Here is a 27,502-nt window from a genome sequence, read left to right as displayed (position 1 = left end):
GGAGTAAAAAGTACATAGTTTCTTCAGAAATGTAGTGGAGTAAAAGTAAAAATTGTCAAATAGGTAAGTACAGATAMCCCAAAAACRACTGAAATAGTACTTCAAAGTATTTTTACTTGAGTACTTTACACCCCTGATTTTCAGTAATTTAAATTGTCATGTCTTTCTACACAATACCAAAACAAATGTTTCCAATCAAAAAAGTCACCAAAATAGAGTTCCTTCGGCAAAACAAATCGGATATGATAAACGATAACTGACTTGGAAGTGGGTCGGTAAGATGCAATGTGGCTGAACTCTGAGGCTGTTTCAGTTGCCACTTTTCCCTGTGGTCTGTAGGTAATAGGGTGGAGCTTACTACTGTCTCCATATAAATATATTTACTAGAATGGACAACCCCATTCAAGTCAATGTTCTGTGATTGTATATCTATGACAGTACCAACCCTGAAAGTGCTGATTGACCAGGGAACAACTCTACCAGTTGATTGCATGGAAGGTTTTAAATGTCAGAGTAAGACTGGCTGGTTCACTGCAGCATCCTTGAAAGTGAATGACAAATACTGCCTTCACAATCATTCAATCCCTTTACCGCCGATTCACCTCTGTAGGCTCTTAAGGCCCTCAGTATTTGACTTCTCTCACCCCATAGGAATTTTATCAGATGATACTCCTTCAATCCATGAACAGTGGCTCAACTCTAGCTTTTGATTACATGGAAGGTTTTAAATGTCAGAGTAAGACTGGCTTGCTCACTGCAGCATCCTTCAAAGTGAATGACAAAGACTGACGTAAAATGAATAGTCAGTCAAATCATAGTAGACAGATGTGCTCGTTGAAGAATCCTAATTTGAGCAGGTGTTAAACGTCTGCTTGCCTACAGCATACGCATCGAGCTCGCCCTCTCCTTCCGCAAAACAAGTTGTGAAGTTACACCCTTCAACATGTTGCGTTAAAGTCGTTCATAGCTCGCGGGTACCTAAAAACAAAGAGTATGTTGAGAGCTATATTTCGAAATAGGATTTGAGAGAGAGGCAAATTGGTAATTAGTTGCTGTGAGTGTCTCGACATGCAAACGATCATTACAATCCTGCTTATGACTCGGCTCTGGGTCCCCAAAGCCTCTTTTATTAATTTAGCTCTCAGGAACCATCAATAAACAGGCTGAGTAAGCTGTTAGCCTAAACGATGAGCACAAATGAAGGGCTATGCTAAATGTGTTGAGTGCACCTGTGATAGGGTAGCAGCAGGGCTGCAGTAGGATGATGATCAGCTTGGTTTGAGAGAGTATGCAAAGGTAAAGGAAGGAAAACACCAAGGTTTTAATTTACAAAGGTTAGGAGGTTAAAAGAATTTCAAATTTTCACACAAGCTGTTCACTAAACAGATTCCTTAGAGTAGCAGGTAAAGTTCAGATGCAGAACTGCAGATAGCTCTCTGTAAGGCCCAGTAAAAAAAAAAGAAAACTCCCATTCCATTGTCATCAATATCAGTAATTATAGAATTAGGCTCAGCGCTCAGTTGAACTGCAGAGCACATAGCCAGTTGATACTAAGGGAGTTAAGTTACCGTATGTATTGTGAAAGCAGGGAAACCTGTTTTTCACACATCACTTCTGTTGTATTAGACCCTGAGGATGTTCTATGTCTTTTTATGAGCAAAAGGTTATCAGCCAGCACCTCTAAAACAGGATAATATGTTGGAATAGAAGGGATCATGCATTCTTCAAARGCTGTTGAAGGTGATAGTGCTATATACGGAGGGGTTCATTAGGAAATATATTCATGTCATGCCCTAAACTGTTTAAAAATTACAAAATCATTTGTTATGACTAATGCTAACCATGTGCATAATGGTTAACATTAGGAATAATGGGGAGAGAGGCAGCATGTTCTAAAATACTTGCAGGCATTTCTGTCGGGTGTAGACAATGTGCATGCTTAGCATCATTTGTCACATATCGTGTTCTATCTCCTGGCACGATGAAATTGCTCTGAACTTTAAATTCTGTCTCTTTTTTTCCTCATGAGGTCAGTGTCTTGCATCAGAATTCTGCCCCCTGGTTGCGTTGCATAATACCAGTCAGCCCCGGTTACTTCCAAATGAAAAGAAAAAGACAGAAACTTCCAAATTAATTTATAGTTACCCACCTTACAGGTAACTGAGTTTAATGTAATTACTCGCCGTCATAAATGACTGTAATTGAGAAAAAGCCTACAGCATACATGATAACGAATAGGAAGCTAATGGAAGTGCTAAAAGCCTGTTCAGATTGATGTTGGGAAAATAGCTGTGTGCTGAGAGATGGGCAATTCCAGCAAATACTAGGCCCTGGCTCACCATAGCTTGTAGTAACTCTGCTGCCCCTATATTCCCCTCCATTCAGCATGGCTGATATATTGAAATGAGACCCCCATTACCTCTAAGTAGTTTTACCAACATTTCTGCCATTCTACAAATTAGCCAATTTTACAAATTAGACGTTAGCCAGTCCTAGGGTCAAAAGGTCGGCAGAAGTAAATATAGGTTTCAAACCTGTACTTAAGAGAATGAATAGTGGCTCTTCTAAAAAGCACTTTAACAGACTTTCAGGCATTTTGTACTCGAGAGAAGAAATGCTGGATTTTCAGGATGTGTGACATTCCAGCCTTCCATTATAAATGTTCATAATGTTTGATGTTTCAGTGTGAAATGCCGCTCGTCCGTTCTTTCACCTCGGCTGGGAATGAGGCCATCTCTCCTTCTGCTTCACCATGCTGTGGCCTATATACCGTCCTAGATGGACAGTGCACAGTTTAATGTGATAGACAAAATAGCATTAGGCTTTTGGGTCTGCAGCACAGCACTGGAGAGAGTGAAGAGAGTGTCGTCAGCCCTGCCGAAAGGGGTGGAGTGAGTGAGAGAGGAAGAGAGCGCACTCTAGCATCCATCCGAACTCTCCCACTCCGACGAGTATGTAGTAGGCTGGACGGACATATGGGCAACGCTACATTCATTTTAAGGGAGTAAAGTGAATTCCTGATCCCCCTCCTCGTCGCTACTCGTGCACAAATTGCCCGTTTGAATGTCAGCCTGTCTTTTTGTCAAACCACTCCAGTGTCTGCCAATGCAGGGGACGCTGAGAGAAAAAAACACACACCCCATCTCCATCAACTCTGGTGTGATCCGGGAGAGAGTCTGCAGCAGCAGTGTGCGTATTAGTAGAGGATGATGGTTTTCCAACAGGGTCACAGTCGGACACACAGCAAAAATCTATAGAGCTTTGTATGGGCCTGACCCACATACAGCAGAGCAGGCGGACCAGGGTTATTTCATTACGTGGTGTTTGTGCCCCAGTAGCTGCATTATTGGCCAGGCTGGCCCAGGCCATACAGATACAGCCATTCAGGGCCAGGGGAGGCAGTGCAGTGGTGGGAGTTCACACAAGCACGCCCTGCCTGCCGCCTGACTTCACTGTCACTGATTACAAGTGACGCAGAGTTAATAAAAGAGCAAAGCTGACTGTCAGGCCGGATTAGGCTGCGCACCCAGACAAGACAAAGAGGAGAGCAGTGGACATTATTCATGGTCATTAACTGGGTTGAGTTGGGGATTTCAGGGGCCTTACCTGGGCTGTGGGCGGCTCAGTGCAAGAGCATTTTTTGACGGTTTAAAACCCGGATTTTACTAGAATGCTAACATGTAAAAGCAACTGTAATTGGTTATGTTTAACGGCCTAGTGCGGTGGATTTAACTTTTTTTTTTCTCACACATACATGCACACACATTCATACTGATTCTACACGCACACACACTCACATACTCATCGTATATGCTGCTGCTACTCTGTATATCATATATCCTGATGCTTAGTCACTTTACCCCTATACATACAGTATCTACCACTCCAGTATCCCTACACATTGTGAATATGGTATTGGCACTGACCCTGGAACTGACCCTGTATATAGCTGACTTACTTTCTCGTGTTCTTCTTATTTCTATTTCTTGTGTGTTTTTATGGTACTTTACTTTATTTTAAAGTACTATCATGTAAATTGATATTGATTACTGCATTGTTGGGAAAGTGCTTGCAAGGAAGGCATTTCACTGGAATTGTGCACGTGACTTTCCTATCGTGTATCATTGAACACAACACAATCCAATAAGCTGTGGTATATGTACTTAGCTGTTTTTAAGACTTATGTACAGCACAGCTGGTCAGGATTCTCATGGCGGGCCCCCATTGGTTTGTTTACAGTAGCCAAGTCCTTTGTGTTTGTTGAAAAAACCTTTTTCAGCAATTTTATATTAGATTATATCGTACCAGATTTTGAGCTGATAAAGTAAATACTGTATTTTGAGACTTCTCTTTACACAATGCAACACAGGTCTTGCAGGGCTATTGGTCCTTTACAGAGGTCCATGTTGAGTAGTACCAAGGTTGGGGTCAATTCAGTTTTCTATTCAGATAGTGAGTTGAAATTCATATTATGAATCCTGGTGCCCCCTTGAAATCAAATACTTGGGCTCCTGAGTGGCACAGCGGTCTAAGGCTCTGCATCTCAGTGCAAGAGTTGTCAATGCAGGTCCTGGTTCGAATCCAGGCTATATCACCACCGGCTGTGATTGGGATTCCCAAATGACGGCGCACAATTGGTCCAGCGTCGCCGGGGTAGGCCATCATTGTAAATAATAATTTGTTCTTAACTGACTTGCCAAGTTAAATAAAGTTGAAATAAAATACAAATAAAAAGAGCATTAGTGAGGTCGGGCACTGATGTTAGGTGATTAGGCCTGGCTTGCAGTCAGCATTCCAATTCATCCCAAAGGTGTTCAATGGGGCTGAGGTCATGGCTCTGTGCAGGCCATTCAAGTTCTTCAACACCGATCTCGTAAAACCATTTCTGTATTGACCTTGCATTTTGCACGGGGGCATTGTCATGCTGAAACAGGAAGGGCCTTCCCCAAACTGTTGCCACAAAGTTGGAAGCACAGAATCGCCTAGAATGCCTTTGTATGCTGTAGCATTAAGATTTCCCTTCAGTGGAACTAAGGGGCCTAGCCCAAACCATGAAAAACAAGGCAGGTAGCATTCTCCTGGCATCCGCCAAACCCAGATTCGTACGTCGATCTGCCAGATGGTGAAGCATGATTCATCACTCCAGAGAATGCGTTTCCACTGCTCCAGAGTTCAATGGTGGCGAGCTTTACACCACTCCAGCCTATGCTTGGCATTGTGCATGGTGATCTTAGGCTTGTGTGCGGCTGCTCGGCCATGGAAACCCATTTCATGAAGCTCTCGACGAACAGCTATTGTGCTGACATTGCTTCCAGAGGCAGTTTTGAGTAGAGTGTTGCAACCGAGGACGGACAATTTTTTCACGCTTCGGCACTAGGCGGCCCTGTTTTGTGACCTTGTGTGGCCTACCACTTCGCGGCTGAGCCATTGTTGCTCCTAGATGTTTCCACTTCACAATAACAGCGCTTTCAGTTGACCGGGGAAGCTTGAGCAGGGCAGAAATTTTACAAACTGACTTCTTGGAAGGTGGCATCCTATGACGGTGCCATGTTGAAAGTCACTGAGCTCTTCAGTACGRGCCATTCTACTGCCAATATTTGTCTATGGAGATTGCATGGCTGTGTGCTCGATTTTATACACATGTCAACAACGGGATCCACTAATATGCCGAATCCACTAATATGAAGAGGTGTCCACATACTTTTGGCCATGTAGTGTAGCTTAGTAGATATTGCGATCTAAGCGCTTAGACCTAAAGGGGTTTAATAAGACACTTGAGACTGATGCCTTCCTCTGCTATTTCGCCCCCTAGACAGCATCCTCCATCCTCTCTGGGTTTGTAATTTTCTTGGAGTGGGCGAGGTCAAACTTTTGATTTAATATCTGGAGCCTTGATTTACCTCACCTTTACACAATAAGCCAATTACAACTTAGATGTTCCTCTATTGTTCTTCCTTCCTTTTCTCTGTCTTTCTCTCTCTGATTCTCTCCTTCTGTCCGATTCTCTCTCTCTAATTCTCTCTCTTTCTCACATATGATGTTCTCACCAATACATACAGTAACTATCCTGTCACCCAGAGAGAGAGAGCTATCGGTCAATAGCATTGTCTAGCACCACAGACCAACACATTCAACGGTCTGCTTGTGGAGAGAGAAAAAAAGCCTTTTGATCAATACAGCGTCCGGTCACTGCCATCAGTAGAGTGGTCACAACAACAGCCGTTATTGTCATCTGTGTGAGATTAAACACTCTCTGTTTGTTCATTTCATGTAGGCCCAGTCCGAACGGATGTCGTCTGGCAGAAATGAAGCTGAAGAAAAGGGATAGAGGAGAGGTATGGTTTTGAGCAATAATGTTACAGAGTCGCAACGGAGGGAAAAAAAAATAATATGACAAATTACACCAAATCGTGAGGAATGAACGGACTAAATTGGTCAAATTACAAACATATGAGGGAAATGGCAGAGCTTTACCTGAGAAGAAACATACAGATGTTTTGATTAGATAAACCAACACATTAAGAAAGATGTAACCCAGGTCCCRCTGGACTGGAGGCACTTTTGTCTTATCCTCAACTTCCTTATGGTACTCATAAAAAAACCTCACTGAGGAGTTTGAAAGGACCTAATATTTCATTCAGGACGTCCATTCATTCACTTTTTGATGCCGGAAAACCTGATGTGGTTCATTAATACAGCCCAATTTATTTGATGAAATTACCAATAAAGATCAGCTGTATTTACTTAAAAATCTAACGCTAACCATGTGATGGGGCTGTGTGTGTGTGGTAATTAGAAAAACATGTCACTGGGGCTCTGCTGAGACAGTTGCTCTTCTACAGGCCGCTCCGGGCTACAGGAAACCATGGGCTTAATTGTGTTGGATTCATAAAACGTTACACACATTCCTCCCCTTGATGTTTTTCAGTGGAACCGTGTAGTCGGACAGGACAGAGTGGAAAGAAATGGACATTAAACCACTGGCCCCTCAGCACCAAAACGAACACGCTAAACAAGCTGATATCACATTGGACAAGAATGATAATGGACGTTGCATTCATCAACCAATGGTTTGTGATTAAGGAAGCTGACCTTGCCAAATCAGAGGGCTCTTATGTCATCCAGAGGTCACGTAACAGGAAGAAGAAGTGAGGTCGTCTTGGATTCATCCAGCGTCATCATCACCCAGGACAGCAAGTGAGTCAGCTGAATGAGTATATGCCCTTGCTGTACAGCTCTGTGTGAATGCTATCTCCTCCATCTAACTGAAAACATGGTGCATGCATGTGCCTGTTTACATCTCTCCATTTGTTAGTTTCATTGCTGATTCAGGATATCACTATTTATTTACACTCCAAAGATGTTTTCATCATGGTCTTGCTCTTCAACACAATGCACATCACACCCTAGTAGCCAAACCACAAATATCTCTCCTTCCACTTTCCACCTGTCTCTCTTTTGCTTAGCCTCGCTCTCTCGCTCTCGCTCTCTCTCTCTCTCTCTCGCTCTCTCTCTCTCTCTCTCTCTCTCTCTCTCTCTCTCTCTCTCTCACACACACAATGACTTAACTTCTGAGTTTCCGCTGCACAGGTACATCGTCTTGACAACCAGGTGAGGATTCGTAAATCATAAATGTTGCCTCTCTTGGCTCTCTGGCAGGAAGGTTGCCTCTACCATTTTCTCTCTCCCCTTTAACATCGTGAATACCAATGATATTATCTCCCAAAGAAATTCAAATAAGAGGGGGGGGCATGGGCAGCACAGGCGGCTTTTGAAAGACGAGCTAGAGGGAGAAGCAGGAATTGTGGGATAGAAACACAGTAAATATGGTATCTGTCAGTTTAAGTGTTGACAACAGGAAATGTATTAGTGTCACTGTATACTTGTTTTATATTGGTTTGTGCTTAAACTCAGTCTTTGTTATTTATAGGTATGGCAAAATAAACATGGTTGTCATTTGTAGTGTATGTAGAGGTGAAAGGTGTGTGTGCGYGTGTGTGTAGCAGGCATCCCATTTCTTGTGGAATATTTTTTTGCATGTACCGGCTTGCGATTAGAAGAACACAAACCGAGCCATGACACCCATAAACCACCACAACATCAACTTCACACCGGAGGACTTGATACGTTCCGACTGCACCTATTGCCACGCTATCAGATCATACCCATCAAACGTTTGGTACATAGACGGAACCACCATCAGCATGCCACTGGGCATAAAGCCACTAAGAAAACCATGGCATTTCTAAAGTACTGCAAACAGTATGCAATAGCACACCTAAATGAATAACCGTGGCTGTATTAACATGCTTAATTGATGGGAGGGCTACATGAGCTGCGGTGCAAACGCAAGAGGCACGAAAAAGTCTTGGGGTGGTGAAGTCGATTAATTATTCATTTCTTTAATTCAACTAACCGAGGTAGCTAGACGCAGGGCATGCCAGCTCTCAGGGTAGGTAGGTGGTACTAGCCTCTGTCTTGGAGGGAGGGGAGAATAAAGGCATAGACTCCTTTAAGGAAAGCTGTTTGTTAATTGCTTTGAACCCTGGTCAGGCCTACTCCTACACGGCGGACCCTAAAGGTGGGTTTGGAATGAGGGTGTCCAGGGAGCGCAGGGCGGGAGGTAATTAATGCAAGCAGGCAACCTTAACAGCCAGACAGGAGGCTATAAAAGGAGGGGTCAGGAGTGGCTGTGCATGTGTGTTCTCAGGAAAAGGGTTGGAGGCATAAATAAAAACACATGCTCTGTGACTACACACAGTCACAGCAACACACACACAAGCTTTTTCTGCTATGAAAAAAAAAAGAGGGCTGGCTGCAACTGGAACCTGCTGCCAAAATCCAGGGGTGTCCCACAAGCCCCCTGGCGAGGCGACTAGGGTTGATCAGTAGATAAAACGTTCCAGTCTGCAGTGTGTGTGTGTGTGTCGTGGGGTGTGTGGGTGTGTGTGTGTGTGGGTGGGCCCTGGCAGCGAGGTGCCGATTTGCTGACTGCCTCCCCACCACCACCTGACTCAGCCACACGCTGACCCAGCCCAGCCCCCACTGGAGCACACCCCCTCTGGGGAGAGACTGGCTGCCTGACCCCTGGGCCTCCCTTTTCCTGGGTCTGTTTCAGACAGAGGGGGAATAGAAAAAGGGAGAGGGTGTGCTACACTGCACACTGTGTTCACTGGTTTCTACACACAACAGCAACCTGCCCAGCTACTGTACAGCAGTCCCTCCCAGGCAAAAAGAGAGCTAGAGAGAGAGCTTGCCTCCCCCTCTGTATCTGTGTGTGCTGAAGGAGCCCAGACTGTGTCCACCTTGAGGCTGAATGGCAGCAGAGAGAATGGAAATTAGTCATTGGTTTTACGAGCAGGGCTGAAGGCTAGCTGACTTTGTGGCATGCTGGACGGGATGTAACCAGGCAGGCAGGCATACAGCGTCCTGGAGATGTCAGCGATTGTGACTGCCGTTTGGATTTCTTGCCTTGCTACTCCCCCTGTACACTTGCTGTAGCAATGTGTGTGTGTGTGTGTGTGTGTGTGTGTGTGTGTGTGTGTGTGTGCGTGCGTGTGTGCGTGCGTGCGTGTGTGCGTGCGTGCGTGCGTGCGTGCGTGCGTGCGTGCGTGCGTGCGTGCGTGTTTTTCATCTTGCTCTGCTTTTTATAAATGTGAGTGCTGTTCCACTCAAATTGCTGCCCCAGCATGTTTATCATCATGCAAATCTATTTGATTTACCATAGCTCGGAGCTAGAGAGGAGAGATGGAAAAGGAGTGAAAAAGAGAGAGAGAAAGTGGGCCTGCTCTGCAACAAGCAAAACCTGGCTTCCTCAGAGCTGGCCAATAACCTTCAGGTGAGGAAATATTTCCCCAAGCCATCAAGCCTAACTGACAACTGCCATTTACTGTTAGTTACTTCAGTGTAATTGATGTCATTGTGTGCAGCTTTCGCTTACTGAGTCTCCCGCCCCACCAAACCCACCAGCTATGTTCAGTCCTATGGCTCAGGGGCTCGCAGTCACTTTCACTTTCTCACAGCCTCCATACCAGACACTTTTCTCTCTCGTTGTCTCACAGACACAGACATAAACATAAACATAAACACACATACAGATACACAAACAGAAACACACACACACACATCTCTCTTTCTCTCGGCTCAAAGGTACTGAACTCATATCCATTGGAACTTGGTGATGTTTTTTACTCTGAGCTCTTCTTTTCATGCGGAGTTCAAACCAACTCATTGATCCATTTCTGAGCAGAGCTCCCGCGTCAACAACTCAGTCAATATAGCCCATCTGACAGCAAACATTATAACCCAGGTGAGAGTTTTCAACTTCTGCACATCACATCCAAATCAATACAATTATCTTTTTGTTCTTGAGCAGTATGCTATGTGTTTTTTTTGTTATAGAAACGCATTTCTATATTCCTAACACACCGCGGCAAATGTTCAATGACAAGACAATGTCTGGGGATTGGAAGAATTCGTCCCAGCAAACAAATACAGCGGATGCTATTTTTGCTCCTCCAAGATCAGATATTTGGGGCAAGGTGTTCGCGTAGTTTCCTAGTGCAGGGGGCCACTGGGGACTTGTGTTTTGTGCTTTGTCTTCCATTCAGGATAAATGAAAGCCTTTTGCCTTTCCCTCCAAGGAGACCTGTTCAGGCAGAGAGTTACTCTACTGTGAGCTATGCAACGGGGCCCTACGCCTCAAACACAGTAGTCAGAAACACCATTATGAAGAATATTTTAGAATACTATCTATTATTCTGTTATGTCTTTATGTGTCACCTCTCATTGGGTGTGACTTCAGTTCTGTGAATTTCATTGGATCAGATGTCAGATACAAGAGACATGTAGATAGATAGTGGATGAGCTATAGGTATAATGTGTGCTATCGCAAGTTAGAGGGAGAGAGCTTGGATAAAGTAGAGGCCTGTCATATATAGCTGAGGGCTATACCTGTCTATCTGTCTGTCTGTGGTCAGGGTAAAGCCAGTGATTGAATGTTTAAAGATGTGAATGAGGTTTGACCATTCTGACAAGGCGGTGTGATTGAATGGGGGTGCCAGCCTGGCGCTGGGATGATGAATATGGCCCTCTCCTCACAGTCCCCGTGATCTTGGCCCCTGAACGGAGGAATAAGTGTGTGTGTGTGTGTGTGTGTGTGTGTGTGTGTGTGTGTGTGTGGTGTGTGTGTGTGTGTGTGTTGTGTGTGGTGTGTGTGTGTGTGTGTGTTTGTTTGTTTACAAGGTCCTCAATGTACATTGTTCAACTTCCATACCTGTATTCATTTAATATATTATTAAAGTAACTGTTCAGTTAAAATATTTTTATTTAAAAAAATATATTTAAAAAAAAATATTTTTATTTTAACTCATACCCAAATAATGTTGTTGACTCATCCTATACTATTTGTGGCCAAAACATACATTTGAGAAAAAACTGCAAACTGCAAACTTATCTCAAACAGACCGTTTAAACAATGCTTGCTGTGACATTCTCTTTCATGGAATCATGGCTGTCTCTGGATATATTGTCCCCGTCCATACAGCAAAGTATGTGCAGACCAGCTGGTTGGAGTGTTTTACAGACATATTCAATCTCTGCCTATCCCAGTCCGTTCTCCCCACTTGAGTCACAATGTCCACTATTGTTCCTGTACCCAAGAAAGTCGAAGGTAACTGAATTAAATGATTATAGCCCTGCAGCACTCACTTCTGTCATCATGAAGTGCATTGAGAGGCTAGTTAAGGAACATATCACCTCCACCTTACCTGACACCCTAGACCCACTACAATTTGCATACCTCCCCAACAGATCCACGGATGACGACATCGCACTGCACACTCCCCTATCCCATCTGTTCATCAACTAGATCTGAACCCCACCCAGTGCAACTGGGTGCAACACAACCACTATGCCCCACAAGGATACCTGCTCAGTCCCATCCTGTACTCCCTGTTCACCCATGACTGCGTGGCCTGGCACGTCTACAACTTAATCATCAAGTTTGCAGACGACAACAGTGTAAGGCCTGATTACCAACAACGACGAGACAGTCTACAGGGAGAAGGTGAGGGCACTGACGGAGGCATCACCGGGGGCACACTGGCTGCCCTACAGGACATCTCCAGCTCCCGGTGTCACAGGAAGGCCTAGAAGATCATCAAGGACCTCAGCAAACCAAGCCACTGCCTGTTCACCCCACTAGCATCTAGAAACAGAGACAGTACAGGTGCATCAACGCTGGAACTAAGAGACTGAACAGCTTCTATCTCCAGGCCATCAGACTGTTAAATACTCACCACTAAGCCAGTCTCCACCCAGTACCCTGCTCTGAACCCAAGACTGCTGCCCTATGTACGTAGTCATTGAACACTGGTCACTTGAATAATGTTTACATGCTGTTTTACCCACTTCATATGTATAGACTTGTACTGTATTCTAGTTAAGGCTCATCCTATATAACTACTGCTGTGTACACCTTTTCTATTCATATACTGTCCATAATGTCTATGCACACCTTCATATATGTATATATTTATAGTCCGGACTCTGACACTGCTCGTTCTAATATTTATATATTTCTTAATAATTGTATTTTAATTTTGGGTATTTGCGTGTTTTGTATTGTTAGGTATTACTGCACTGTTTGAGCAAGGAACATAAGCATTTTTCTACACCCACGATATGTGGTAAATGTGTTCGCGACCAAATAATTTGATTTGATTTTCTATTTCCTCAGAGGATGAGCTGACCAATCAGTGGTCTACGCGGATGAATATTTTTTTATGACCGATATACGCCCACACCATTCTGTTGTTGGTGTACACCCACACCATTCCAACACAGAAAGCTACTTTTTAACATTATCATTTGTTTATGCCCAACAGGAAGTGGTGCCACTGGTCTGGCAGTAGCAGAGCTGCTCTATGACTCAAGGTGAGGGGGGAAGCAGCTGTGGGAGCAGATGTGCCTCCAGAAAGGAAAACACACTCTGTTTCTGTACTGCTGTAGGGGGCTTATGTCAGGCAGTATCAGGGGCAACCAGCACTCTCACACGGTACACTTAGTACTCATACAAATCCACTCGGACAGACAGACACAGTCATATAGAGTATGTGTGTATTGACAGACAGACACAGTCATATACAGTATGCGTATATACAGACAGACAGGCAGATGCCCACACAACTCAGCAGGATCCATCCTTTCCTCTCTGTGATGACGCGATGTGGCCTATTACAGTGTGAGTTGAGTGGCRTGTGGGAACACAGAGAGGTGAAAACAGATCCCAGTGTAGCTGAYGATCACTCAGGATATCTGTGGCTCCCAACCGATATTCAATCTCATGTGTTGCGCCAGAAGTTAACTCGGTAAGAAGAAAAAAGGTGTGGAAGATATTTTTCTGCTTGTCACCACCTGCCAAGAACAAACTGGGGTTGGGTCTGCCAGTTAACCTGTCTGCTTCTCACCCTTGGAGTGGTAAATCAATGAGCAGGCCGACATTACTTTTAATCAAACCGGGCTTCCAAGGAATCTTCCCACACCAACGTGCACACCTGGGTGAACCGCTCTCTCTCGCGCTCTTTCATGATGTAGTGGAAAGCATGCGTCAGGCCCACCTGTGAGTCACCCCATATGGAGGAACAGTAGAGTAGACTCTGGTTGTGTCAGCACTCATCTAGACTTAGTAATCCTGTCTGGTCATACTGCTAGACTCTCTTCAGACAGACAGTATGCATACACCTAAAGACAGTCTAAACAGATGAATTCCCCTTTTTCCCCCTACCTGTGATTACTAGCCTATTGTACTCTTAAGTCAGCGTCTGAAAGGGCACCGTGTTGGGGAATATTGAACTACATTTTGTTCAAATAGTAATTTAATTACATTTTGCAGTAGCTTGGTGGTAGTTTAACTTAATTCAAATCTTGGTTGTGTTTTCTGTAGGTAATAACTTTTTTGCCATGTAGTGGTGTAGCTAATTACTGGAACTATACTTTTTTTTAAATAAAATAGGTACGTAATTCTGACTTTGTGTTTTATATGCTAATCACATTCTCTTAATATCTGACTGTTCTTACAATTTGTAGTCTATGACATTTCAGATTTAGATGCGATAATTTTTCACGAAGTAACTTTAAGTAACTTTTTTCKAAGTAACTTTTTTAAGTAACTTTAAGTAAGCTATATTTTCTTAAGTGTTGCTTAACKTCTTCCAGTGTGAAGTAATTGGTAGCTTGCTAAACTATATTTTCTACTATATAGGTAATACGCTCCCATTTTGGATATGGTTCCTTATGGTACTTTTACAATCTGGGCAAATTTGTTGGGAGGGACTGAATTCAAGCCACCGGTGTCGTCATCAAAGTACTGTTAACCATGTGTTGAAAGCAGAGTAATCCTTTGAACTTCTTCAAGTGGAGGTGTACATTCAACTTAAAGAAGCAGAAATAGCATTAAAAAACCTCAACGTTTCAAAGTAATCMAATCCCATCACGCCAGTCCCTAAATCTTTGTCAAGGCAATGCAATTGTTATAATACATTTATTGAAACTTGGGCAAGGTTTTATTTAATCACACTAACTGTGGTGGGGAGATGAGAAAAACACACAATCTTTCATCACACAATCATCCTCGGAAATCCAATTTGGCCCTTGTTCTCTGCGGCTCTGTGTAGGCTACATGTGAGTGGTACATGGGGTGGGTGAAGGTGCAGATGGACTGTAGGTGTTTTAGTGTGTGTGCGTATTATACCCTTGTACATCTATGGATCTTTGGAAGTCAAATCAAATTGTATTTGTCTTGTGCCGAATACAACAGGTGAAACAACCTTACAGTGAAATGCTTACTTACAAGCCCTTAACCAACAATGCAGTTTTAAGAAATAATAAGTGTTAAGAAAGTATTTACTAAATAAACTGAAGAAAACAATAAATAAATACAAATACAAATGAAAAAAWATATATATATATTAAAGAGCAACAATAACAGTAACAAGGCTTTATACAGGGGGTACCGGTATAGAGTCAATGTGCGGGGGGACAGGTTAGTCGAGGTAATTGAGGTAATATGTACATGTAGGTAGAGGTAAAGTGACAATGCATAGATAATCAATGTTATATGTACGTTGTGTATTTGTAATTGTGTGTGTGTGAGTGAAGGTCTTATCAATAGTATGAATAGTCTACAGGTATGCCTACAATCAACACACCTATGTGTGCAGTGCATGTTTATAGCACAACCATATGAACCATATCAGTATGCCACCACAGTGGCCTTGCCTGCCTAATTTATTACAGTGTTGGAGCTGCTGACAGCTAGCACGTCTGGCTGCTGCCCTGGCAGTGGCAGGCTGTGTGATGATTGAAAAATGGTCGGGGCCGTGCTCTTGCCACTTCACCCTCAGATCTTTTTTGGGGTGCTGAGTGTTTTGCGTGGGGTTAATGGCGGCGCAGAGCAAATTAAACACAGGGATATGAACCCAGCGCCGCCCTCCCGCTGTGTGTGGGAGCTACTTAGTGTGTGTGTGTGTGTGTGTGTGTGTGTGTGTGTGTGTGTGTGTGTGTGTGTGTGTGGTGTGTGTGTGTGTGTGTGTGTGTGTGTGTGTGTGTGTGTGTGTTCTGTGTGTGTGTGTGTGTGTGTGGGGGAGCTACTTAGTGTGTGTGTGTTGTCCATTGCGCGTGAAAGAGAAAGAGAGAAATGTAATTTTAAATGTGTTGCCACAGTGCCAGCGGGGGCACAGCCAAAAGTTCATAAATCAAGAGCACATGAAACTACAGTGACAGACTGCTTGACAGGGCTGCTTGGTCCGCTCAGGTGCCTGCCATTCAGTGGGCACCACCACACCCCAGCTTGGGGGACTTGTTTGTGCGCGTGTCTGTACAAGTGTGTGTGCACACGCTCACATACAGGCCTCGTACTCTTGACTTCACCTGCCAACCGAATAAAAAACTTGTCTGGACGTAAATCTAGTAAAAATGACCATATGTTTTGAATTAGCCAACATTTCAGTATGGCAGCAGTGGAAATCAAAACACTGTCACCCCAAAACACCCCAGGTAACCATGAAAGTACTGAGGTTTACCAAGTAGTTTGCAGATTGGGAACATGCCCTAAACTTCATTGTTTAAAGGTAACTGGCTTCATTGGTTTCCTTCACTTTAGTTACAATTTGCCTGATGTTCCTATTCAGTATTCTCTGTAAAACGTTATATTGACAGTCTATTGTGCATCCATTGATCCTCATGAAATCACCCACAAATTATGCTAACAGTTACTTTATGCTTCCCTGTTGCAAGTCAAAATACATGCGTGTTACTGCTAGTAACTCGTAGTTTGTAGACTATTTCTTTAGCATATATAGGGACAATCAAAATAAACTGTTAGCAGAATCTCTTTCATTTCTCATAACCCATGTTAAGCTACCTGCTCACCCGTCCCACTCCTGCCCCCCGGACTTCCTACCCTTCCCCCTTATCCTTGCTGCTCCCCCTATGGATATTCTATCCCCCACAATGGACATGTATCATTGCTACAGATGTAAATGTGTATATATTATTATTATTGTTATTATTATTGTCTCATTCACTTCTCTTTTTTTTGACCTGCACTGTTGGAGCTCGGAGCTTAAGAATTTMAATGTTCCCTGCGAATACATCTGCGACCCTGTGCATGTGACTTATAAACGTTCAGTCTAATCAACCCCCCAAAAATCTAGGACACACTAGTGGCACCGGTACACCAGAGACTCAAAACCTCTCCCTCAGTGGTAGTTGTCTGACTGTGTGCCAAATGGCACCCTATTCCCTATGTAGTGCACTACTTTTGACCAAGGCCAATGGGTAGTGTCTAGGGCACTATGTAGCGAATAGGGTGCCATTTGGGACGCAGGTTCTGTCTTTATTCTAACCCCTCAGATAGAGACAGTCCGCTTGACCTCTTGACCCATTGTCTCCCATATTTATTTATCTTTTTCTCTCTTTATCTCTCTTTATYGCTCTTTATCTCTGTTCTCCTCCCCTGAGCATATTGGTTGTATCGTTGGGTTCCAAAGCTGTTGTGCTTTCGAGCATCAACCTTCATCTGATCACCCTCTGAGGGATCTTCCGTTAGTTGTTCAGAGAGGTAGAGAACACCTCCGCCCACATGGGTCTCTGTTATTTGGTGCAAGTGTGTGTGCGTGCTTTGACTAATAAAAAATTATATTGTTTCTCACAGTATCAGGTTAGTCGGGAGACCATCTCATCTCATCTATATAGGTCTGGGTTTATCCCTGTTTGTTTGTAACTTTATTGACATATGTTAGCTAACGTGTGTATCAACCAGCACCTTCATGGCAGGACTTACACCATTACTCACTCTCTTGCTGAATGCCAATGTAAAAACCTCCACCTATACTGACAACACAACAGTAGTAGGCCTTATAACCAACAACGATGAGGGAGGAGGTCAGAGACCTGGCAGTGTGGTGCCAGGACAACAACCTCTCCCTCATTGTGAGCAAGACAAAGGAGCTGATCATGGACTACAGGAAAAGGAGAGCCGAACAGGCCCCCATTAACATTGACGGGGCTGTAGTGGAGCGGGTCGGGAGTTTCAAGTTCCTTGGTGTCCACATCACCAACGATCTATCATGGTTCAAACACACCAAGACAGTTGTGAAGGGGGCACTACAACACCTTTTCCCCCTCAGTAGACTGAAAAGATTTGGCATGGGTCCTCCGATCCTCAAAAAGTTATACAGCTGCACCATCGAGAGCATCCTGACCGGTTGCATCACCACCTGGTATGGCAACTGCTCGGCATCCGACCGTAAGGCGCTACAGAGGGTAGTGCGTATGGCCCAGTACATCACTGGGGCCAAGCTTCCTGCCATCCGGGACCTATATAATAGGCGGTGTCAGAGGAAAGCCCAAACAATTGTCAGAGACTCCAGTCACCCAAGTCATAGACTGTTCTCTCTGCTTCCGAACAGCAAGCGGTACCGGAGCGCCAAGTCTAGGTCCAAAAGGCTCCTTAACAGCTTCTACCCTCAAACCATAAGACTGCTGAACAATTAATCAAATGGCCACCTGGACTATTTACATTGACACCCCCCCTCCCTTGTTTTTACACTGCTGCTACTCACTGTTTATTATCTATGCATAGTCACTTTACCCCTACCTACATGTACAAATTACCTCGACTAACCTGTCCCCCCGCACATTGACTAGGTACCGGTACCCCCTGTATATAGCCTCGTTATTGTTATTTTATTGTGTTATTTATTACTTTAGCTTATTTAGTAAATATTTTCTTGACTCTATTTGTTGAACTACGTTGTTGGTTAAGAGCTTAAGTAAGCATTTCATGGTAAGGTCTACTACACCTGTTGTATTCTGCACATGTGACAAATAAAATTTGATTTGTATTGAAAGACCCTGATAGTGATATTAGAAGCTTAGACTGTAAAAAACATCCTATTGTTTTTACAGTAACTTACTGGCAGCTGTAAAGAAGTTACTGTAAAGAAAAGTTCAGTATGATACCGTAAATGCCAAATAAACTTTACAGTAATGTACCGTTAAACCAAAGTTTCTTTGGCRTTTACGGTATCATACTGTACTTTTTAGTGGTAACTGGCTGCMAGTAAGTTACCATAAAAACAACAGGGTMTTTTAGTGTACTGTATATGAAGGAGCATGAGGGTTATTGACACTGACACTTCAGATGGCCTTTCACACATAAAGGGCCCATACCATTGTCTTCTGTGGCCCATTCCGGCTGCATGATAGGTTGTATGGGTTGCACGTGAATGTAAATGCAGATATGTAAATATGGAAGGCACGCAAACCAGGGAGTACATGGTAGATTCTCACCTCCACCCTCAACCTCACACCCACCCCAACCCCACTCCCACGCCAAACATATTGACATTTTGTAGCGTTCGATGTCTCTGGCTCTTTGTTTTGGCTGCGTGCTGCTGGTGCAGGGAGGGGCATTGGGAGGAGGGGGAGGAAGGGGGTGGAGTTGGGGTTATATTGCGGGTGGTGTTGGTTTTGGGGGGGTATGTTGGTAGATAGAGGAAAGTGTATGTGTGTGTGTGTGTGTGTGTGTAGGGTGGGGGACCATCAAAAAGGTGCTTCAGACTTTCTTGCTCCTCAGGCCCTCTGGCTCAAACCAGCTGGAGCTTTCCAAATTAGTCAAGTGCTTGATTATGCGCCTCTCGCGCCCCCACCCCCTATCCTCCCCTTTGCTTTATATATTTAGCTGCAGGTGAAACAGGGTGCCGGCCCTTCTGTTGCTCTGTCTGTGAAGCTTTTGTCCTCCTCCTCATAATTGCGCCGCGCCTCGCTGCCGAGTGGCCAGCTCGGATTGTGAATGTGTGTGTAAGAGCAGTGGCAGGCCTTTCTTTTCATCTGTTGCCCATGCTGAGACTAGGCAGAACCCCCCCCCACACACACACACACACACACACACCCCTCCAGTGGAGTTGTTAGCAGGCGTGTAGTTGACGTTAGCCTAGTCGTAGTTTTTCTTTCTCCATGTCTGCGAGTCCCACGGAGGGTTGGGATTTCTCTTCATTCTAGGCCTGGGGGAGGGCCAGTAACTGAGCCACTAGCCGAGGGAGCTGGACCAATTACATTGTTAGGATAAATGTAGCGCTATGCATGGATTGTGGTACTTAACAGCACTGTGCGATAGAAGGAAACCTTCACCAGGGTATTTTAAATGGAAGGGAATTTAAAAACAGATTTATGGGTCAGTTAAAAATAGTAAGGCAACTTGATTTTTTCCCCCACCCCGTTTTTGTCTTTTTTCTCCATCCCTCCATCCCATTGGTCTTTCATAAAATGATATATTATCTCTTAAAAGGGTGCAATGTTTCCCCCATGGAACGCCGAAACACAAATTGACAATTCAGCCGTCATTGTTTAATAGCCTCCTTGTATCGTTTTGTTCCCTCCTTCTCAATTCTCCTGACCAACAAGGACTTATTAAATTAAGCATTAACTAAATATGAGTTAATGAATTATTCTAACACCTGTGATGTGATTATTTTAATTAATGGGCCAACATACCTGCTTTCACTCCTGGTTCGCTAAATGAACATCTCGCCCAAGCCTAATGTCTTTTTTGACACAGATTTAGAGCTCGCTCTCTCTCTTTCTCTCTTTCTCGCCCCCCTTTGCATTCTGGGAAATAAATATGGTTCTGATATCCAATTGTCCCTCTTTAAATAGTTCAATGCAGAGGGGGGTGGGTTGATTTAAAAAAGGCCAATACAGACTGGCCTTTTTTAAATCACCCCCCCCCCCCTCCGCATTGAGTGTTAAGAGAAATCCTGTGATTGTGAGAGGAGAAGTGACCACCTCATTTTATTTGCTCTCTCTCCATTTTGACAACCCGGGCTTAATCCCCTCCGATCGTATCGAAGACTTGTTTGCGTTTGGATGACAAGCGTCATTTAGCAATCCCAACAGTGTTTGTTCAGGAGCATTGTGAGTCCCCCAGCAGTACTTTTGGATGTGCTCGCTACTTTCCCTTTAAAAAAAAGAAAGAGACGTGTTTACTTGCGTTGGGGATATGTTGGAAATGCTGGTGGTTAGCGGTTTCTCAGCCGGCGTGCGTGGAGGTGTGAATCTCCCCCTCCGCCACAAGCTAGCCTCCAACGCTAACACACACACAGCAACACCACGGAACGTGCCACAAGTTTAGTGCCTTTCACAAGTCACTCAATTTGCAGCCATTTTCAAATCAAATCAAATGTATTTATATAGCCCTTCTTACATCAGCTGATATCTCAAAGTGCTGTACAGAAACCCAGCCTAAAACCCTAAACAGCAAGCAAGCATTTTGCAGCCATTTTTGAGTTTTTGTAGTGTAACACGGTGCAGTGTTATCAGACTCTGTTCAGCACAAAGGCAGATAATTCACAGAGACATTTCTGATGTTGATTCTAGTTCATGAAGCGGGCCAAACGTTTCATCCTCGAGCCAAAACCTAGGGCAAACATTCACCATGCTTTGATTCCTACTACTTAAGAAGATTCGGGGCTTGCTTAATCCAGTTTTGCTGCTGAATTTCCCGCAAGCTACTAATTATATACGAGTGAATCGTTGTCTTAGACCTTGCATGGGGTCTGTAACCTTTAGTAAGCCAAACCCAATTCAATGGGTTATCAGCCTGACACGAGGCTGGCTGGGGGTGACATGGCCATTTAGTTCCACAGTTTAGCTCACCAGCTATACCCAAAACTCTGGTTGTTCTCACTTCCTCCTCATTTGTAGATTATCTGACTATGACTTGGAAATTAGTTCAATCAGCTTGTTGCAGGTGAAGTGAGGTGAGTAGTAGTAGTAGGGAACTGAAGGAAAGCTGTCCACTGTTCAGTTTTATTATAGTGCATGGACAGCTTTCAAACCTCTTCTTACTGGATAACATGTTGTTATGTGCATGTAATCTAATATTCATTCAATCATTATCATCAGCAGTAATGAGCCTACAATATAATGTCAGTGTCATAGTGTTATACACATTAAATTAGTATTAGCGATATCAAGTAGCATTCACCATTGGTAGAACAGTGGCTGCTATAGCAGCCAGGCCATGAAATGATCTATCTGTATGCAGTACCACGGTCCACGTTTTTACGATATGCTGTAAAGTCGGTGCTGCATTTCTCCATCTATCTACTGTGCAAATCTCTCTCCTGCATCTCCCAGGTATGCTCATTGTGTTGAGATGTGAGAGTACAGTGTTGACCCAGGGACCCGTGGCTGGTTTGCCTGTTCTCCGCCTGCAGCAACGAGCAGCTCCAGCACTGATGAAAATCCCTATAATTGGCCAAGCCTCCACACATGGCCCCGAGCTCCTCCATTCTACATTTCCAATGAGACACCACAGAGACGGAAAGAGAGAGAGAGAGAGATAGAGAGAGAGAGAAGGAGGGGGGCAACTTGACTGAAGATGCATCTCCAATTCCCTCTGTGTAACATGTAGCCCTCAGTGTGTGTGTCAGTGTGTGTCTGCGCGCAGAATGCTGTTAACATTAGCATATTCTATGTGAACTGGTTGCGCATAATGCAACACAGCCTTGACCTCGATAGCAGAAGAAGTACACCGTACACCATGTCTAAATAATTAGCCCTGTATACCACGTATATACACTAAATCGAGATGTGAGTAGACGGCAACCTTGAGATCCCTCTCAGGAGGAATGAACATTACATCTCTGGTCCTGCCCAGACTGTGGTTGCTCTCTCTCTCCCTAATTTTCTGTCTTTCTATCTCTCTAGTGAACATCTCTCTTTCCCTCTCTCATCCCGCCTCTCCTTCCCCTTTCTCTCTCCCTCCTCCCCTCTTTTCCTCCTCCATCTCTCCCTCCATCCCTCCCTCGCACTGTGTGTAAAGTGTACCAGTGCACGTGGTGGGCCGTTATCTCCCAGCCACACTTCTGGCGTTGGCATGGGGACAGAACATCCTGAGGGCCTAAGTTTTGCAGGCTCTGCTTCCCCCTGTTTAGCAGCCAAGAATACGCCAGTCAGAGCCAGGGCTGTCCACACTGCTCTTCGGCCCTGGCACAGTGGGCACAGCAGGCGCAGAGAGGCACTGCATGAAGGCTGAAGTATGAACCCAGCATCAGTCCATGTGTGGGCCCTCTGGACTCATTGGCTTCAATAATATACAGCTTCAATTGGACTGAATTAGACGAGGGGTAATGAATTGGCCCTAGTGATATGAAGAGGGGAGGGTGAGGAAGCTATGAACATTTGTTTAATATTCGTTAGGTCATGATTTTTGTATTGGATGTTATTTTGAGGTATTTCTTCAGAAACTGCAAAGAGAGATATACAGTACCAGACAAAAGTTTGGACACAGCTACTCATTCAAGGGTTTTTCTTTATTTTTACTATTTTCTACATTGTGGAATAATAGTAAAGACATCAAAACTATGAAATAACACATATGGAATCATGTAGTAACCAAAGTAGTGTAAAACAAATCAAAATATATTTTATATTTGACATTCTTCAAAGAAGCCACCCTTTGCCTTGATCACAGCTTTGCACACTCTTGGCATTCTCTGAACCAGCTTCATGAGGTAGTCTCCTGGAATGCATTTCAGTTAACATGTGTGCCTTGTTAATTTGTGGAATTTCAGAATATACAGAAGATAGCACTATTTGGTAAAAGACCAAGTCCATATAATTGCCGTGATTGGGAGTCCCATAGGGCGGCGCACAATTGGCCCAGCGCCGTCTGGGTTTGGCCGGGGTAGGCCCTTATTGTAAGTAAGAATTTGTTCTTAACTGACTTGCATAGATAAATAAAGGTTAAATATCCGCATGTGTGGTTTCCACCGTGAAGCATGAAGGAGGAGGTGTGATGGTGTGGGGGTGCTTTGCTGGTGACACTGTCTGTGATTTATTTAGAATTCAAGGCACACTTAACCAGCATGGCTACCACAGCATTCTGCAACGATACGCCATCCCATCTGGTTTGCGCTTAGTACCACTATCATTTGTTTTTCAACAGGACAATGACATAACACACCTCCAGGCTGTGTAGGGGCTATTTGACCAAGAAGGAGAGTGATGAAGTGCCTCATCAGATGACCTGGCCTCCACAATCACCCGAACTCAACCCAATTGAGATGGTTGAGTTGGACCGCAGAGTGAAGGAAAAGCAGCCAACAAGTGCTCAGCATATGTGGGAACTCCCTCAAGACTGTTGGAAAAGCATTCCATGTGAAGCTGGTTGAGAGAATGCCAAGAGTGTGTAAAGCTGTCATCAAGGCAAAGTGAGGCTACTTTGAAGAATCTAAAATATTAAATATATTTTAATTTGTTTAAAACTTTTTTGGTTACTTCATGATTCCATATGTGTTATTTCATAGTTTTGACGTCTTCACTATTATTCTACAATGTAGAACATAGTAAAAAATAAAGAAAAACCCTTGAATGAGTAGGTGTGTCCAAACTTTTGTCTGGTACTGTATATATATATATTGTTTATACTTTTGTGATCTTAATACAAATGGTAAATTATGTCATTTAGCAGTAACCTAATCTGTATAGCAATAAGACGTGATTTCATAAACCCCAAACCAGTTCTTAATGACAGCCGCCCATACAATGACCCAATGAATACTCACCTGTGAGTAATCCACCTGTGTTCTCCATTCATCACCAGGTAAACACCGCAACAGATAAAACAAGCCAACCAAATAGCGTCTTCTAACATTCTCCACATCATAGTCATATCTCATAAGGCCAAGTCGCTAATAAAACATCTATACACAACAATCACTAAGCAGAAGAGAGTGTAAACAGAATGAACGCAGAAGTCGCACTTTTAGAGAGCGCGACAGGCGGAGGTTATTGATAACATCCCAGACCACACTCTAAATTGCTATTTGCGCCGGGGACAGTAGATCTGCATGGTGACAAAGGAAGGAATAAGAGCAAATATGGCTCAGGATGCAGATCCCCCTGACTGGAGTGATTAATATGCCCTCCTCCAAGGAAGAATGGGTGGAGAGATGGAGGAGGAGAGGACGAGAGCCTGGCACCCAGCGCCCACTGCTATAGGGAGAGAGAGAGAAGGATAGGACACAGGGGATTTGGACTCTTTAATCTTGCCCTGTGCCACTTTGATAAGGACAGAAATCTCCCCTGCTCACAAGATAGAGCAGTTGTTTTTCTCTTTTGCTTCCTCAAAGTTTGATTCATATTTATTATGCATGAGCATATATTAGCTTTATTGATTTATTTGTTTTGTATATTTTTGTCAGATCCCCCCCCCAAAAAAAAATATTCCACAAAGGTCCTCTAAATGAAAAACTGAGTTATGGTGGAGAGTTGAATGTGACTTTGGCAAGTTGGTGTGTGTGTGCGCTTCCACATGGGTGCTTGTGTGTGTGTGCGTGTGCGTGTGTGTGTGTGTGTGTGTGTCTGTCAGTCTTTACCTGGACAAGTGCATTGAAAACAGAGGTGTTGATTGCAAAGTGCACCCAGCGCAATCCACACAGTCTATTGACGCCTGTTTTCCAAGGATTTCTCATAACCCCACGCAAATCCCCCCTGAAGTAGGCTGGCAGTCAGGGCTGAGCGCTGTGTTGACGCTGCTGCCGGGCTCGCCTTTGAAGTCGCTGACCTTTTGGTCCCGCTTGTCACTGGCGAAAAACCAGACTGTCAAGTTTGGCCCGGCGCTCTGGAATGAAAACAGGGCTTTCGGAGACACTTTTGTCACCACAGTCCTTTGAGTAATACGCCATGTATACACTGTGCATAAGGGCCGCACAGAAGCGTAGGTCATCAAAGGAAGTCACATTAACGGTAGATCTCTCCGCTGATCTTCTGCCGTAACATATTCACAATGGAGCTGCAAAGTGCTGTGAACATTATCCCTGTGGGATCCTATGCTACTAACATTAACACGCTCTTTGCTCATTTTTTTTGTGGGCTGGGTTGGGTTCGAATCACAGTGTGAACGTGTGGGTGTGTGCGTCTTCACATCTCTCAATCTATTTGTAGTTTATGCCTCTGTCTGAAGTGTTTGTTCCAAAGACAGTTACTCACGTGTTTCATTTCCAACGCACCTGGAGTGGATGCGTGTCTTAAGACAGAGCTCACAGAGGAAAACGCTGGCTGTGGAATGTAACACCCTGTGACTCACCTTATGACTCTCAATGAGTCATCAAAGAAACTAGCTGCTCCCCATTGTGTTCCACTGAGGCAAACACACACGTTATAAGAAACATATCTGGACAGTCTAATACATGCAATGCAATACAGTTTTGTTGTATGAATGTGATTAGAGAATAATTATTATGACTTGTTACTTGATATTGATACTGGACTGCAAATGTTGACGGAGTTGCCCATAAGCGTTCCACTGCAACTTTTATACCTGCTGTAAACTGTATTTGTCACAAATACAATTTAATGTGATTTTTAATTGATAACACATACTATACCCAACAATATCATATACATTTTTTCTCCGTATCACACATCGTCCTTGCAGAGGGTCAAGGTCAGAGCCCCTACTGTGCCACTGGGTTTTCCTGAAAAGCACCCTGCATGGCTGTTGCAGCAAGGCCAGTCCCAGGAGAAGTGAATTAGACCGAAGCAGTGTATTATACCAGTAATGTGACATGAATATGACGAAGGCCTCTGCGCTGTACTCGGAAACCACCTCCCCTGAGCTACGCCCCAGAGCAACACACTCTGTCTGCTCTCCCGCCTGCACACACACACACACACACAAACACACACACACTTCTCCAGCCAGTTATTCCGTGAAACAACAGTTGCTGGAGTGACTTAGATTGACATAGAGAAAGAGTTGTTGGGTGTAATAGACAACAGTGCTGTATGACACTGCGTCATACCATAGCCTATACTCAGGGATACAATCAATGACTAAGAGTTGAGTACAACATATGCCCTTTCACAGTAAGTGACTGACAGGTTATGGAAACGAGCAGTGATGGTATTTAAAGTTCACATGGTGTATATCGGCCGCCAGCCGGGCCTCGGGTGAACACTATAATTAGCATTTCTGTGTCCTTCACTCATATTTCTGCTTTTGATTGAAGCATGAAGATGTAGAAACACTCCTGTTCTGTTCTGTAGACCAGGTCGTGAGCAGTATCTGAATGAAGACTTTCTCTAGCAGAAGTGTAAACACACGTATGATGCAAGCGAGCGCTTCCCAACAATACCTCAAGGAGACGTGAACTAAACCCTAATTATGAGAGTGTTACATAGGGAAAGTAGTGGCCATTATTGTAAAAGTATCCGGCCACCGAGAAAATGTAGCACTTTGCTTTAGGGGAGTCCTTTTGTCCTCGTCCCTTAGCATCAGTAATGGGGCTCTTTTAGACAAAAACACTTTGTGTGTTATTTATGTAACTATTAGGTGATTTTAGTCACTTGTTCATGATGTGTGTGTGTGTAACTGTAAAAGTAAGATACTAAAGTGGGACATTCATTTGGCTAGCTTCATATTTTTTAATCACATTGTAGAAGATTGTACAAGTGGATTGTAGAAATGGTAGAGTAGACTAAGCTATGGTGATCCAGGCTTAACTCCCTGCCTTTCCGATGCGGTCGGGTTCTATGGGGTGGAAACGCATTGCAGGTGATCCATTTTCAGCGGCCGGCCAACCCAAGCTATTTCCTGTCCATCCCAGAGAGCCGGAGAAACCGACTACTGACTCTCAATGCCAATTTCACAGCTGGCTGCTGATTGGTGAATGCACTCTGGCAGGAAGTCATTGTAGGGGGTCGGAGACGAATAGAAAAGAGTAGAGCACTAGTAATCTCTGTTCAACTGAACTCCCAAATCACTCACAGGCCTCTGATTCAGACTGAGAAGGCTCCATTGGTGTAGGTTTGATTCCCTCATGAGCCTCATACACTAAATATTTTGTGAGTTGATTTTGGATAACCAGCTGAGAAATGACCAAATCGACTGTGTGATCACGCTCTCTGTAGCCAATGTGAGCAAGACCTT

The sequence above is a fragment of the Salvelinus sp. IW2-2015 genome, linkage group LG27 (assembly GCF_002910315.2).
Source record: "Salvelinus sp. IW2-2015 linkage group LG27, ASM291031v2, whole genome shotgun sequence".
Taxonomy (NCBI): domain Eukaryota; kingdom Metazoa; phylum Chordata; class Actinopteri; order Salmoniformes; family Salmonidae; genus Salvelinus; species Salvelinus sp. IW2-2015.
Note: the sequence above shows the minus strand (reverse complement) of the source record.